We start from the raw sequence: 16,291 nt of genomic DNA, 5'->3' as shown, positions 1-16,291 counted from the left end.
CTGATGTTTGATTTTTTGTACAATCTAATTTGTTGTGCACATCTTTCAACCATGTTTGGACGTGGTCGCTCGGCTATTCCGCAGATGAAACAGTTTTTCACTTTACTTCACGAGACGTTGAAGTTAGTTTTGCGCAACAAGTTGCAAGCGTTTCACAAAATTGTCATTTCTAATTCTTTCAGTGCGAGCTCTGATGGCTTCTTATTTTATTACGATGTTCATTCTTTCCCGTGTAGGCAGTAGGATTAAACACAGTATTTTGGTATTCGCAAGAGGAAGCTGTTGATTGATTTTTTAAATTATTGCCACCCCAATTAGCTTATTATATCAGGGATACTCTCTCCCCTCTATGGCGATAATACGAAACTAAATGCATTTCTTTGAACTTTTTCGATGTCGTCTGTCAAGCCTATCTATATGGCGCATCCAAAAAGATATAATCTCCTCTGTAGGAATCGACATCTATTCCGAAAACAGCAATCGTATGAAATACCGCTTGTTCTTTTCGTCCACGAGATCCGGCAAGCAGTAGATACCGGCGCCCATATTGATGACATTCTCCTTGATTTACGGAAGGTGTTCGATAGTGCTGCATCGTCACCTAATGAACAAAATACGAAATATCAAGCCAAATGTGTGACTAGACTGAAGAGAACATAACATATCGTTCTGAACCGAGAAAAGCATTCAGGACGTACCCCACTGGATTTTATACGATTATTGTTTTTCACAGCAAATACAAATGACCTGGCAGATAACGTCGGTATTTCGATGGAGCTTTTCGTGGATAAACTGTTACATAGAGAGTTAGTCGCAACGTTAGTCGCAACGTTAGAAAATTGTAGCGAAATGCAGGAAGACGTGCGGAGCATCGACGCTTTGCTTAGGGAGTGCCAATTGCCCTACAATATAAAAAAATGTAACGTATGACGCGTAAATGAGCAGAAAGACTCATTACTGTATGATTATACGATTGCGGAACAGTCACAACAAGCTGTGACACCCACAAAATATCTGGGAATACGAGTACGGAGCGATTTAAAATGGAAAGACCACATAAAACCATTTGCAGGAAAGGTAGATGAAAGAACGAAAGTCATTAGAAGCAGTCCACCTAAAAAGGAGGTACTCTACCAAAACCCTCGTTCGACCAATACCTGAATATTGCTCCATAGTCTGGGGTCCGTACCAGCTATGATTAGCAGAGAAAATAGGAAACATCGAAGGAAGAGCAGCGTGTTTCGTTACAGTTCATATAGCAAGAACGAAAATGTCACGGAGCTCCCCAACTAACCCCAGAGGCCGACGTTGTAAGAGCGCTCCGCATCACGGTGTTGTTTACTGCGAAAGTCCAGAGAGCGTAAGTTCTTACAAGAATCAACCAAAGTGTGTTGCTTCTTCGTTGCGAAAATAGCATGAAAGTAAAACTGCAGATATTCGAGCACACACGAAGGCTTACCAACAATCGTTCTTCTCACGAACTGTTCGGTACATGACAGGACATGGCGAGTGACACTGGCGCACGAAGTACACTCCGCCGTCTACCGTAAGGTGGCTTGCCGACTATAGATGAAGACGCAGATATAAAGATCGTGACTGTATTGCACTTGGAAGCTAACATATAGGCTCAGTCTAGCAAACCACTTACTTAACGAGTTTCGGTGGTCATGTCTTCATCCAGAATAAAAGCATGACCTTAGGAACGCGTTAAACTAATGTTTTGCAGTATTAGCTTATATTTTAGCTTTTAAGTTACGTTCTATTTCAATGACACCTTAATAGCTGTGTTATTTGTAAATCTCGTAATCATTTTAAATTAAAGACTGCTATCACGGTAACTGTTTTTGGAAATGAAAAACGAGAGACTGTGCCTTATTTAAATGAAACAGAGAAAATTATGGGCTGAAAAAAGGTCGACCAGTGCATCCCAGACATAAATTGAAGTCAGTTCCATACACTCGGTTGCAATCAAAGCTTTCGGGAGGTTTTACTGGGTATCAGACGAATGTTGTAGGTTGGAAATCACCTCCCACTTTGCTGTCTTGAGTAGCGAATACAGGTGACAAAGAAACACTGTAATCCCTCATCCTTTCGAATACGTACACTAAAGTGAGAGATAATGAAGTGTATATTAAGTCAGCCACTTAACTTTGTTGCACTAACAGATATAAGTGTACACACTAGGCCTCTGTAGTAAGTACTGTCCCAGAAACAACAATAGAGTATCTTAAATCACCCTTTTATAACAAGTTTAATGGCTAGCTAGCTTTGATTATCTAACAGATTACAAAACCCAGAAACCTCCTGCCTGATATTGCCCATTTGAAACCCCTTGCCAGAAAATAACTGTCCGCTAAACTCGATCAGATCTCAAACATCCCTGCCTAACATAGGGTAGGGATAAATGTAAAAAAAAGGCACGTGCACTTCAGAAAAACCTTTTCCCTAAGAGAAAAATTAACATCAGCATTTCTACAACAGCTCGCCCTGCCCATTCATTTACGAAGCAAAGAAGAAAGTTTAAATTCATACATCTGAAGCTGACAATCGACTCTACAGTTCTGCACACAGTGACGATACAGTATGGTACCATCTCATTAAAACACTGTAAATTCGAATTAATTATTATTTGTTTCTCCAAGCTAACTTTAATAGTAGTTACCTTAAGACAAAAAAAACAATAATGAATTATTTACAATTGTTGCTGTGCAAGAGGGCCACCCAAACAAACATGTACTGTAAATGTATTTTGTTCATTTAGCGTATGTATCGTAAAATCCTCGTTTCAAGCTAAGCGAACTTTGAATAATTGCTCAGAGGAACCTAGGTCTAGACGTAAGAAATTTCAGAGTGGGTACTGTGTACATCCATTAAATAAGGATGCACCAAAAAGAATCATCCGATTCGACACGTCTATATTTCTGAAACTAAGAAACATACACAATGAATTTTGTTGTTTGATGAACGGGAAACTCAAAAAGTTTCTTTCACACCTTCTCATAGGTGTTCCGTGCGCTCCCCCTTGAGATGCACGGCATTTGTCAATGTGTTATACAAATTGTTCACACACTGCCGCGATCATTTCTTGAGATACAGGCGCGCGGTCTGTGGGGTCTCGCCACGGTTCGCGCGGGTCCTCCAGTCGGAGGTTCGAGTCCTCCCTCTGGCATGATTGTGTGTGTGTGTTGTCCTTCGCGTAAGTTAGTTTAAGTTAGATTAAGTAATGTATAAGCCTAGGGACCGATGACCTCAGCAGCTTGGTCCCATAGGAACTTAAGCACAAATCTGCAAAATTTTTTCTTGAGTTACGGGTTCCACAGCTGCTGTCATGCAATGTCTCAGCTCATTCATTGTTATTGGTAACTAAGGCACATAAACAGAGTCTTTTATAAATCCCCACAAGAAATAATTACATACAGTCAGGCCCGGTAACCTTGGAGGCCAGTAATGTAAGGCTGAATCATTTGGTCCAGTGCGACCAACCCATAGGTCAGTAGGCCTTTGATTTAAAAATTTCCGCACTTGTAGATGCCAGTGTGGTGGTGCCCCATCGTGTTGGTAAATGAAGTCCTTCGAATCAGTCTCCAACGGTGGGGAAAGAAAGTTCTCAACCTGTCGAGATATGTAGTAGTATTCTGGGCAAAGAAAAATGGACTATACACCTTTTCACGTGAAACTGCACAAAACTCAAGAAATTTCGGGGAGTCCCTCTCATGTTGTACAACTTCATGTGGTTGTTCTGTAGCCCATATTCTCATATTATGACGGTTCATCCTTCCATTAAAATTTAATGTTGCCTCGTCACTAAACACTAAGCGTGGAAGAAAACTGTCATCCACCTTCTTGCCAAAAACGAAATTGCAGAACTCCACACGTTGTTGTTTGTGACCTTCACGAAGAGCTTACAGTAGTTGATTTTTGTATGGCAACATTTGTAAACGTCGACGCAACACATGCCAGACTGACATCGGGGACATCTTGAGCTGTCGACCTGCACGGTGAACGGATTTCTGCGGACTCTTTGTAAAACTATGGCGGATGCGTTCGACGCCTGTGTCAGACACTCGGGGACAGCCCGGTCATTTGCCTTTACACAAACAACCTGTTTCTCGGGATTGTTCATGCCATCGTCTAATGCTCTATGCTGTTGGGGGATCCACACTACACCTAGTACGAAAGGCGCGCTGAACAGTTATTACTGACCCGCATTGCGTAAAACATAGAATACAAAACGCTTTCTGCTGTCCTGACACTATTTTTATTAGAACTAAAGTCGGCGTACACCGCAGCTACCTAGCGGGTACCACGTAAAACTCGAGATTTTCTTCTTTCCAACAGTTCGTTGTTCATGCGCTTATCTCAAATACCATAACAGTTATGATTTTTTTAAATCGGTTGATTCTTTTCTATACACACTGAATATTTTACATTTTCTGTTTACTAAACCAATGGTTAATAATACACTCCTGGAAATGGAAAAAATAACACATTGACACCGGTGTGTCAGACCCACCATACTTGCTCCGGACACTGCGAGAGGGCTGTACAAGCAATGATCACACGCACGGCACAGCGGACACACCAGGAACCGCGGTGTTGGCCGTCGAATGGCGCTAGCTGCGCAGCATTTGTGCACCGCCGCCGTCAGTGTCAGCCAGTTTGCCGTGGCATACGGAGCTCCATCGCAGTCTTTAACACTGGTAGCATGCCGCGACAGCGTGGACGTGAACCGTATGTGCAGTTGACGGACTTTGAGCGAGGGCGTATAGTGGGCATGCGGGAGGCCGGGTGGACGTACCGCCGAATTGCTCAACACGTGGGGCGTGAGGTCTCCACAGTACATCGATGTTGTCGCCAGTGGTCGGCGGAAGGTGCACGTGCCCGTCGACCTGGGACCGGACCGCAGCGACGCACGGATGCACGCCAAGACCGTAGGATCCTACGCAGTGCCGTAGGGGACCGCACCGCCACTTCCCAGCAAATTAGGGACACTGTTGCTCCTGGGGTATCGGCGAGGACCATTCGCAACCGTCTCCATGAAGCTGGGCTATGGTCCCGCACACCGTTAGGCCGTCTTCCGCTCACGCCCCAACATCGTGCAGCCCGCCTCCAGTGGTGTCGCGACAGGCGTGAATGGACGGACGAATGGAGACGTGTCGTCTTCAGCGATGAGAGTCGCTTCTGCCTTGGTGCCAATGATGGTCGTATGCGTGTTTGGCGCCGTGCAGGTGAGCGCCACAATCAGGACTGCATACGACCGAGGCACACAGGGCCAACACCCGGCATCATGGTGTGGGGAGCGATCTCCTACACTGGCCGTACACCACTGGTGATCGTCGAGGGGACACTGAATAGTGCACGGTACATCCAAACCGTCATCGAACCCATCGTTCTACCATTCCTAGACCGGCAAGGGAACTTGCTGTTCCAACAGGACAATGCACGTCCGCATGTATCCCGTGCCACCCAACGTACTCTAGAAGGTGTAAGTCAACTACCCTGGCCAGCAAGGTCTCCGGGTCTGTCCCCCATTGAGCATGTTTGGGACTGGATGAAGCGTCGTCTCACGCGGTCTGCACGTCCAGCACGAACGCTGGTCCAACTGAGGCGCCAGGTGGAAATGGCATGGCAAGCCGTTCGACAGGACTACATCCAGCATCTCTACGATCGTCTCCATGGGAGAATAGCAGCCTGCATTGCTGCGAAAGGTGGATATACACTGTACTAGTGCCGACATTGTGCATGCTCTGTTGCCTGTGTCTATGTGCCTGTGGTTCTGTCAGTGTGATCATGTGATGTATCTGACCCCAGGAATGTGTCAATAAAGTTTCCCCTTCCTGGGACAATGAATTCACGGTGTTCTTATTTCGATTTCCAGGAGTGTATTTCTGTGAAACCTGCTTTTAACTACACAGTGTGAACTGTTTTTCACGATAGTCGTGTTTTAATACTGAGATACTTTGTAATAAGAGAATTTATTTGAAATTGGCAACAATAACACGTCACCAGTGAGGAGGCCCTATTGCAAAGCAAAGAAAATATGTATACATTTGTGGCCATGGTTTGAAAATGAACGTGATGGTCTGAAATAAGTCGCCACGAAGAAATCGCTATTATCGCAACTGTGACGAATATTGAAGGAGAATAAATATTTAAAACATACTGGTTGCTTTTTGGGCTTCCATTACAACTACCTACCTCCACGACTCCCCTTCCCCCCCCCCCCCCCAACACACACATACACACTGGACTCTTCAAACAAACATACAAAAAATAGCTTAACAATTAAATATTCTTCATAGTTGACCTTCATTTGTCGAGCCTTATACAACGCGACGTATAGATTGCCATACAGGATTCTTCCATCATCACAATATAAATAATTGGTCTCGAATACGTTTCCCGCAGGCAGTTGCAACACATATTTCTCCACAACCAGTTTCGGTTGAAAAAATGCAGAGTTCGTCGTGGGACGTCGTGGAATATTCACTTTTCAGCCCATAGGTAGAGACTCTATTACGTAGCCTTCAAAATGGCATCCGTAACCAAGGTGCGTTCCAAGCAGAGAGCTGTCATTGAGTTTCTTTTGGCAGAAAACCAGAGCATAGCAGATATTAACAGGCGCCTGCAAATGTCTACGGAGACTTGGGAGTGAACTAAAGCACGGTGAGTCGTTGGGGAGGTGTCCGGATATCATCGCATCAAGGTCGTGCAAACTTGTCCGACATCCCTCGTGCCGGCCAGCCGCAGACAGCTGAACACAGCCCGGATTCCGCACCTCCCGACTTTCATCTGTTCGTCCTAATGAAGATTGCACTCTGCAGGAAGCACCACTTGGATGATGGGGAAGTTATTGATGCAGAAAGACGTTGGGTGCGTCACCCATTAGAGTGGGGATAATATAGAGCACTGGAATCCTGAACAAACTTCCACTTTCAACACTTCTGCTGTTTAAAAGTTATCATCGGAATGAGTGGTAGACCTTTTTACTTTACAATAAAAGAAATAACGAACCGACGAAATATAAGATTTCCTGGCGAAACAGAAGCGATAGTATTTTGTTTCTCATACACAGCCAAATAAAAAATTATGATAACGAATAACGAAATGCAATTCAAAGTGCTCACCAAGGAGTGGTGTTACATCAGCCATTGCTACAACATCGCTGGTCAAGGCTGACTGTTAGCATCGCGGAATGTACTATGCTAGCTATTTAATTCGTAAGACATGTTTTGATAATGAGATAATTTGTATGAAGAGAGTCTATTCTGAAATCGAAAGTTATGGTTGGAAAATTCAGAATACACTCTCTTCGTACAAATTACCTCACTATCTCACGAATAAAACAGGTGGCATAGTGCATTGACTCTTCGGGGCTAGCTGTCGGCTTTGACCAACTACGTTGTAAAAATGGCTGCTACAACATCACTTCTTGGTGCATATTTTGAATCGCATTTCCTGCATTTTCTGAATTTGTCAACGATAATTTTACAGATAGCCGTACGCTACGTACAACCACAGAGGTGGGGTGAACAATACGGCGAGCGCCACTACTGCCAGCTAAATAAAAGATTCAAACTACTGAAGGCACTAACTACTGATAGGCATAGTTAGCAAATGAAAGATTTTAATAGAGAACAAACACTGTATTTACCTTAATAGTCATAATATACTGTATATAGCAGTTCATGACATCCATTCGTACAAATTTCAAAACTCCGCCATCTCTTTCCCCACATCCACCACTGCTGGCGGCTCACCTCCAACTGCGCAACGCTACGCGCTGTTCACGTCCAGCTGCCCAACACTACAATGCCAGACAACAATGCAAACTTACCACAGACTGCACACAGCACAGCCAGTGATTTTCATACAGAGCGCTACGTAACGTTGCCAATAAGAAAACCTAAACAGCCTACTTACATACTGTATGGTCAAATGATGATGACATCCATTTGGGTAAAATATTCAGGAGGTAAAGTAGTACCCAATTCGGATCTCCAGGCGAGGACTACTCAAGAAAATGTCATCATCAGTAGAAACAAAACTGACATTTTACGGATCGGAGCGTGGAAGGTTAGATCCCTTAATCGGACACGTAGGTTAGAAAATTTAAAAAGAGAAATCGATAAGTTGAAGTTAGATATAGTGGGAATTGGTAAAGTTCGGTGGCAGGAGGAACAGGACTTCTGGTCAAGTGAATACAGGATTATAAATACAAAATTAAAGAGGGGTAATGCAGGAGTAGCTTTAATAATGAATAAGAAAATATGAATGCTATTATGAACAGCATAGTAAACGCATTATTGTAGCCAAGGTAGACACGAAGCTCTCGCCTATCACAGCAGTACAAGTTCACATGCCAACCAGCTCCGCATTTGATGAAGAGATTGAAGAAATGAATAACGATGTAAAAGAAATTATTGAGATGGTTAAAGAAGACCAAATTTTATTGTGATGGGGGACTGAAATTCGATAGTAGGAAAAGGAAGAGAAGGAAGCAGAGTAGCTGAATATGGACTGGAGGAAAGGAATGAAAGAGGAAGCCGCCTGGTAGAGTTTTGCATAGCGCATAATTTAATCATTGGTAATATGATTTAAGCATCATAAAAGAAGATTGTATACGTGAAAGAGACCTGTAGACACCGGAAGGTTTCAAATTGATTATGTAGTGCTTCGACAGAGACTTAGAAACCATATTTAAATTGTAAGACATTCCCAGGGGCAGATATGGTCTCTGATCACAGTTGATTGGTTATGAAATGTAGATTAAAACTAAAGTAATTAGAAGAAGGGAGGAAGTTAAGGAGATAGGACCTGGATAAGCTGAAAGAACCTGAGGTTGTTGAGAGCTTCAGACGGAGCGTCACACGACGATCGGATAGAACATGGAAAAGGAACGCAGTAGATGATGAATGGGTAGCTTTAAGAGAAAAAAAGTGAAGGCAGCAGAGGATCTAATAGATAAAAAAAAGCAAGGCCTAATAGGAATCCTTAGATAGCGCAAGTGGGACTGACTTTAACTGATGAAAGGAGGAAATTTTAAATAGCAGCAATGAAACAAGCGAAAGGGAGTGCAAAAGTCTATAAAATTAAATTGAAAGGAAGTGCAAAATGGCTATGCAGGAATGGGTAGAGGACAAATGTAAGGATTTGGAAGCATATTTCACTATGGGAAAGATAGATACTGCCCACAAGAAATTAAAGAGGCCTTTCGGGAAAAGAAAAGCAGCTGCATGAATGTCAAGAGCTCGGATGTGAATCAGTCCTAAGCAAAAAAGGGAAAGGTCAAAGGTGGAAGGAGTATTTAGGGGGTCTATAGAAGGGAGATGAATTTGAAAGTAATATTATAGGAAGGGAATTGGACGTAGATGAGTATAAGATGGGAATATGATACTGCGAAAAGAACTTGACAAAGCTCTGAAAGATCTAAGTCGAAACAAGGCCCTAGGAATAGACGACATTCCGTCAGAGCTACTTATAGCCTTCAGAGAGCCGGCCAAGACAAAACTCTTGTATCTCGTGTGCAAGATGTATGAGACAGGCGAAATACACTCAGGTTTCAAGAAGAAAGTGGTATTTCCAGTTCCAAAGAAAGCAATTGCTGACAAGTGCAAAAATTACCGAACCATCAGTTTCATCAGTTATGTTTTCAAGATATAAACACAAATTCTTTAAATATGAATGAGAAAACATGTAGAAGCAGACTTCCGGGAAGATCAGTCTGGATTCCGGAGAAACGTAGCAAAACCCGAGGCAATACTGTGCCTGCGACTTATCTTAGAAGATAGATTAAGAAAAGACAAACCTACATTTATAACATTTGTAGACTTACAGGAAGCTTTCGACAATGTTGACTGGAATAAACTCTTTCAAATTCTAGCAGGGGTAAAATACAGGGAGCGAAACGCTATTTACAACTTGTATAAGAACCACACGGCAGTTATAAGAGGCGAGGAACATGCAACGGAGGCAATGGTTGGCAAGGGGGTAAGACAGGGTTGTAGCCCATCCCCGATGTTATTCAATATGTATACTGAACCAGCAATAAAGGAACCAAAGAAAACTCTGAAATAAGTATTACAGTTCAGGGAGAAGAAATAAAAAGCTTTGAGGTTTGCCAATGGGAGTGTAAGTCTGTCAGAGACAACAAAGAACTTGGAAGAACAGTTGAACGGAATGGAGAACAGTGTTTTCAAAAGAGGATGCAAGATGAACATCAACAAAAGCAAAACAAGGATAATGGAATGTAGTCGAATTGATGCTAAGGAAATCAGATAACAAAACGAGACGCTTAAAGTAGCAGATGAGTTTTGCTATTTGGCCAGCAAAGAAACTGATGGTGGTCGAAGTACAGAGGATATAAAATGTAGACTGGCAGTGGTAAGAGAAGCATTTCTACGAAGAGAAATCTGTTAACATCGAACATAGATTTAAAAGTGAGGTAGTCTTTTCTATAGGTATTTGTCTGGAGTGTAACCATATATGGTAGTGAAACATGGAGTATAAACAGTTTACATAAAAAGAGAATAGAAGCTTTCGAAATATGGTGCTACAAGAGAATGTTGAATATTAGATGGGTCGATCATTTAACTAATGAGTAAGTATTGAATAGTATTGGAGACACTAGAAATTTGTGGCACAACTTCACAAAAAGAAGGGATCGGTTGATAGGACGCATTATGAGACATCAAGGGATCACAAATTTGGTATTTGAAGGAAATGTGGGGGATAGAAATCACAGAGGAAGGCAAAAGGATGAATACGGTATGCAGATTCAGGAAGATGTAGGTTGCAGTAGTTACTTGGTGATGAAGAGGCTCGACAAGGGTAAAGTAGCGTGGACAAAAGACCACCACCACAACAACAACTTGCGACAAACGAGGTTATTGTGGGATAATAAAAATAATTTTCTGCCATTTGTACTCTTTGCTGTCAATATCGTTACCTCGCATTAAAACATTTTACATTCCGAAATGGATTCCAGAACTTTATTTTTCACCCATCGCTTTTATTCCATACTTTGCATACCACAAAAATCTATTTTGGCCATTTGTTCTCTTTCCTGTTAATATAGGTACCTCTCTTTAAAACTTTTAACATTCTGAAATAGGCTCCAGAACTTTAATTTCCACTCATCATGACTCAGTTCTCTCCATACAAGCGCTAAACGAGAGGTAATTCAAGGTGTTCAGAGAGACATTGACTTACATGTCTGTAGCTAAGGTAACACCTAACCATAATAAGCAAGACGACAACTAATCTGTGAGAACATAGGTATGAGAATAGTTGATTTTGAGCGTCCGAAGACGGTGCTTAAGAGATAACACATCTTACTGAAAACTGGTTCTTCAATCGCTATCAGTTTTTGCAGGTCTTTCACGTGCATAATAAGCAGTAACAAAAGACAACAGCAATTAGTAACCATCACGTTCTTTCCAGACTTTCTTCTATTTTACCAGTGCATGCTTTTGCAATAGGAATTGTCACAACACTTCGTTCATCTGTGTCATTGTAGAAACTAAATACATAATCAGTATTTCCTGAAGGCTGTCTGCTTATCTAGTAAAACTAACAAATTTGTTGTATTTTAGTTTGTTTGTCAAACAAAGCCAATATATTTCATGTAATTAGTAGTAAGGCACTGTGTTGTCATGTTGTTTTGAGAGTGTATATAGATATACACCGAAGCGCCAAAGAAACTGGTATAGGCATGCGTATTCAAGTACAGAGATACGTAAACAGGCAGAATACGGCGCTGCGGTCGGCAACAAGTGTCTGGCGCAGTTGTTAGATTGGTTACTGCTGCTACAATGGCAGGTTATCAAGATTTAAGTTAGTTCAAATGTGATGTTATACTCGGCGCACGAGCGATGGAACACAGAATCTCCGAGGTAGTGGTAAAGTGGGGATATTTCCGTATAACCATTTCACAGTGTACCGTGAAGCGGCCGGGAAAAGGTCCTGCATGAACGGGACCAACGACGACTGAAGAGAATCGTTCAACATGCATCCCTCCGGCAAATTGCTGGAGATTTCAATGCTGGGCCAGCAACAAGTGTCAGCGTGCGGACCATTCAACGAAACATGGGCTTTCGGAGCCGAAGGCCCACTTGTGTACCCCTGATGACAGCACAACACAAAGATTTACGCCTCGTCTGGGCCTGTCAACACCGACATTGGACCGTTAATGACTGGAAACATGTTGCCTGGTCGCAGGAATCTGATTTCAAATTCTATCAAGCTGATGGACGTGAACGGGTATGGAGACAACCTCATGAATCCATGGACCCTGCTTGCCAGCAAGAGACTGTTTAGGCTGGTGGAATCTCTTTAATGGTTTGGGGCGTGTGCAGATGGAGTGATATGAGACCTCTGATGCGTCTAGATACGACTCTGACAGGTGACACGTACGTAAGCATCCTATCTGATCACCAGAATCCATTCCGACGGGCTTGGACAATTCCAGCAGGACAATGCGACACCCCACAGGTGCAGTATTGCTGCAGAGTGGCTCCAGGAACGTTCTTCTGAGTTTAAACACATCCGTTGGCCGCCAAATTCCCCAGACATGAACATTATTGAGCATATCTGGGATGCATTGCAATGTGCTGTTCTGGAGAGATCTCCACCCCCTCGTACTCTTGTGGATTTATGGACAGCCCTGCAGGATTCATGGTTTCAATTCCCTCCAGCACTACTTCAGACATTAATCCAGGCTATGCCACCTCGTATTGCGGCACTTCTGTGTGCTCGCGGGGGCCCTACACAATATTAGGCAGGTGTATCAGTTTCTTTGGCTTTTTTATTTTGTATTTATTATTTTCTTTTGGTACTATTGTTTGCATAAGAAACATCTACTGTGTCTTGTATTATAACAGTCAGCGATACGTTAATCATTGAAAGGTATACTCTAATCAGTTCACTCTCTGTCCTGATGAGGTATTCAAATATATACACATTTTCTTGTCTGGCTAACTAATTTTTCCTGTTTCCTTATTCTTTTTTGCGGAGAACGTAAAATGTCAGCTATGCAAAATAGTTGCTCGTATCCTCATATTATTAGTCGTACTGCCACAATGTCAGGTTTTACTTGTCAAGAGAATTAGCTAATTTAACCCATTGGCTTATTTGTGCGTTATTACATTGCCAGCTGTGATACGGGCCGAAAAGCTATAGCTTCTGAGCGTCTCATTTTCTCTGTCAGCAGACGGCAAGACGTGTTATGTATCAGTGGAAAGCTGAGAATCGATCTGTTTTGTGGTGTTGCACATCTGATTACTTTCGTTGATTTGCGCTTTATAAGCAACCTTTTTTAGGTTTTGTTAGTCCCCCCCCCTCCTCCCCCCACCCCCCTGAAATTCCATCAAGAAAACATAATCCACAAATTGTGTGCAAAGCAAGGAAGAAGAAAAGTGACACGCGGTATCACCGTATGAGTGTGAGGAAGGTCTAATGGCGTTGCACCAGCCTGTATTTTTTCGAGTATACCACACCAACAGAAACTTCAAAATCAGTATTATCTTCTCTCCTCATCACTTCAATAAATAGTAAGGATAGATTTATAAAGAAAACCTACGAAATAAATTATATAATTTTGAGACAAAAATGCTGATTTTTGTAAATATAAATGGTAATTATAGCTCTCGACTATGGGGAAAAATATTAGTAAATCAACGAGTGAAGCAACCGGGGAGTTAGGATCACGTAGACAACAGGCTTATATTTTTAGCTAGTCTCAGCCGCAAACTTGCAAAACAGCAAAAATGCTGATTTTTGTAAATATAAATCGTAATTATAGCTCTCGACTATGGGGAAAAATATTAGTAAATCAACGAGTGAAGCAACCGGGGAGTTAGGATCACGTAGACAACAGGCTTATATTTTTAGCTAGTCTCAGCCGCAAACTTTAGGTAATTCAAATCCACTGTATCCATCCAAGATTCTCGGGGGAGGTTCCTTGTATGTAAGATTAATTTCGAAACCTTTAATCCCCTGTTAAATACCTCCACTTGAGAACATCGTCCCCTAGCCCTTTTTCGACAGGATCTTTAATAAATGTCCAATCTCTAGAGTAGGCTGTGATCTAAAGTACCCTGCCTTGCTCGTCCTGTAGCATTTCCTAGCCAAACTACAGATTCATCATATTTATTAATTTGTTTATGATCCTTGGCTGGATTCCGATTTATCCAGCAGCAAAAACAAGTTCTAAACGTTAATAATCACAAGATTTAAACTAAAACTGGTTCAAGAGTTAATATACAAATATACACACAAATTTTACACCATCATGGAAATTTCTGTTTCTTCTTTCTTTTTCAAAAGTTTAAAAAATTCACAAAGTATATTAACTATCAAACTGAAAGGTATACGGGACGTGAATACATTACATTAACCCAAGTATATATATATATATATATATATATATATATATATATATATATATATATTGCTGTTTTAACTCTACTAAACATATATATAGAAATTTCAGGCTGCTTTATACAACACAGACAGACATCTGCGTCTTTCATTTGCATGCCTATCGCACGATCAGCTTCTCGTACAGCTGTTAATAAGGTTGCCATACTGGCAGAATGAAATACCACTAGTCTTCTTAACGTTTTGTAGAGATTTGTTTGTTAAGCTGCGAACATCCTCCAGCCTATGATTACGTGGTTCAGGTCTCTTCTTAGTTTACATAATGCATTATCAGTTGGATGATCCAGCATTAGATGACTTGCACAGCCTAATCGCATTCCGGAAGTGGCGGTTCTATGCTTGTAATTATTGACAGACTGAACCAGGCTATCGAGGAATTTTCTCCTGAATGTCTCCTTCCCTAGCATTATTAAGCATTTCACTGTGTGGTTTGTTGTTTTATGCAAGAAATATGCACGTGTAAGCTATAGCCATCTTCTTCTACCTTGTGGAATTCGCTGTCTTTATAATTAGTCCTGTGGTTCGCTGTGAGAATCAAGAAGAGTGACCTAAAAATATCAGAAATGTGTAGAAAACAGATGAAGGCTATTTCAAAGAAATGGACGCGTATTTCTCGTAGAATGGTTGTAACACCAAAAATTAATGCATTGATTCTAGAAGTATGAAAATTTAACTTATTCACTCCATTACCTGTTCATTTCTAACTTTGCCTGTCTGCTTGATTGTTAATACCATATGTAAAGCAACACTTCATATACTTACAATTCCTTACTTCCCCTAGTTTTCTCATAGTATATTTTTCAGTTGCGTACTATGGTGTGCTCAACCGGTCGATTTTCGTAAATTTCTTCCTCAAATATACTATCATAGCCTCTCATGTAGAGTTCAACAGATCGAAGATAGCGCTTCTTCTCCCACTATTACCCACTGACACTGTGTTTGTGAATGAGCACTATAGACTTCAACAACGACTTAACGTCGTTATTCGTATGCACAGTGTCACGTCCGAACTTATAAGTACACATAAATGTCATCCTTGAGTCGAAGAGATATCAAAACCATGTGTGGAATTACAGACACCTGTGGTTCTTCCAAGAGAAACGAGTACGTCATCACTCCATATTTAATCATCCGTCAAGTGACCTGGGGAGAAGTAGTGTAGTATGTAAAAAGGGAAGAACTAGAGTGAATCCCTTAGTATGCAGTGGATAGTGCGCTGCAAGTTAAAAAACTAATGCCGGAACAGAACACGAAGAACCCTCGCCTTTCATAGACAATGAGCTGTCTAGCCTCAACACGCAGACCCCTTCAAGTCTTAACTTTTCAGTACCTTTCTTCTACTTTTTGGACTCCTCAGAAGTTATACAACTGGGCTTTCTTTCCAAAATACATCTTTCGCCCTAGTGTGCCATGTCAGCTTGTACACAACTTTCTGATAAATATGAGCTGTGTATCCGATGGGGCGTTGGGAAGTGAATTCCACTGGACAAACTCAGATACACAAAGGAACTAAACACAGTACACCAGATAGCCAAGGAGAATGGGTACAACACACAAATGATGAACAAACTGAACAACCAAAATTAAAAAGCAAATTAAAAAAAGACAAACCATGAACAAATCACCACGCATAACAGAGAACCAGAAACACAAACACTTGACAAACACAGGTAAACACGAACGCCTGAAAAAGAACACACTATAGCACTTACTAACATACAGCAACACAAACTTCCAAAAGGTGGGGAACATCGTGTACAAACCGCACAAACAACGCAGTAGAGGTAAACGTTAAGAACACCTCCACAAACAAATTCTCCGAAGTCAGAATGTCTGCATACGCCAAACATTC

The sequence above is a fragment of the Schistocerca cancellata genome, chromosome 6 (genome assembly GCF_023864275.1).
Source record: "Schistocerca cancellata isolate TAMUIC-IGC-003103 chromosome 6, iqSchCanc2.1, whole genome shotgun sequence".
Taxonomy (NCBI): Eukaryota; Metazoa; Arthropoda; class Insecta; order Orthoptera; family Acrididae; genus Schistocerca; species Schistocerca cancellata.
This window is presented reverse-complemented; position numbering follows the sequence as displayed.